Below are 1,578 nucleotides of genomic sequence, written 5' to 3'. Positions count from 1 at the left end.
ACATAACTATATGGTTTATTATGAGACAGGGACTCCGTTATACGATTCTGACTTCTTAGCAAGATATGAATTCAGTTGTGTTCTGTGAGAATTCACAGATCCGTTTTTATTTTTAATCTTTCCCCCTACACAAAAATGAATCTACATTTATTGTGTGCTCAAATACGGCTTCTGGAAATAAAATAAAGGATTAAAATATGAATGACTAACAGACATTAATGAAAGTTCCCAGCACATTGGCCAGTAGTCCTTCTTGATGCCTACTGTCTCAACATCTCTCTCAATAAGGATGAGGAGATGGAATGTCTGCTGTTTTCTTCATTTTCAATCATGTCGGCCTCCATAAACTATGTGCTAACGTTAGCGCCATCCTACTAATAGGTGCTCACGTTAGCGCCATCCTCTACTTGTGCTAACGTAGCGCCATCCATCTACTATGTGCTAACGTTAGCGCCATCCATGCTACTATGTGCTAACGTTAGCGCCATCCATACTACTATGTGCTACCGTTAGCGGCATCCATACTACTATGTGCTAACGTTAGCGGCATCCATACTACTATGTGCTAACGTTAGCGCCATCCATACTACTATGTGCTAACGTTAGCGCCATCCATACTACTATGTGCTAACGTTAGCTCCATCCATACTACTATGTGCTAACGTTAGCACCATCCATACTACTATGTGCTAACGTTAGCGCCATCCATACACTATTGCTACGTTAGCGCCATCCATACTACTATTGGCTAACATTAGCACAGGGCTGCCAACTCCTCACGCATTGGCCGTGAGACACACCATTTGACTGGTTTCACACGCGCACACGCCACACCCCCGATTTCTCACGCTGAAGTGTCAACCCGTCGGTCAAATTCTGAAAGATGTTTTTTATCTATGTTTTTACTTGTTGAGCCACTTGTGATCGACTAGTTTGTGCTTTCAGAGACTGTGAGTGGGTTCAAGAGCGCTCCCTTGTCTGTGGAATTTTCAATTGTCGCCAATGAATAACATTTTTTTCACGAGCCATCCCAGGTGCATTTCCCCGGCTTCAGCCTTCAGCTCTGAGTATCACAGACCGTCCGTCGCTTCGTGTCCACTCTCTCTGTAAGAGGAGGTGAGCAGCGCGGCTGGAGTGTAGCAACTTCATGTTCATTGTAGTGGACCCGCATCTGCTGGGGAGTGACGCGTTGCATCCATGCGTAACCCCGATAAAGAGCAGCGTACGGCCACCTCTAAACTCTGTCAGAGCCCAGAAACCCAAATGGGCCTCTGCGTCTGTCAGACGGTCTGAATGAGACCATCATATCAGCGGAGGAATGACATGCACAGCAACTATATTACACCTAACTATATTATACTATATTCTATATTACAACTCTCCAAATCTCGGACAACAGAGATGGGGAGAGTTATATTTTGAATGTGCACAAGTTGTAAAAAGCCAATCTGGTGAAACACACTGAGCATACTATATGTCTATAATATATTTATATATATATATATATATATATATATATACACACACGTACTGCAACGTTGGGCACCTATTGTGCATCTCTAACCTCTGCATCTCTAT

Source organism: Etheostoma spectabile, chromosome 4, assembly GCF_008692095.1.
Source record: "Etheostoma spectabile isolate EspeVRDwgs_2016 chromosome 4, UIUC_Espe_1.0, whole genome shotgun sequence".
Classification (NCBI taxonomy): Eukaryota; Metazoa; Chordata; class Actinopteri; order Perciformes; family Percidae; genus Etheostoma; species Etheostoma spectabile.
Note: the sequence above shows the minus strand (reverse complement) of the source record.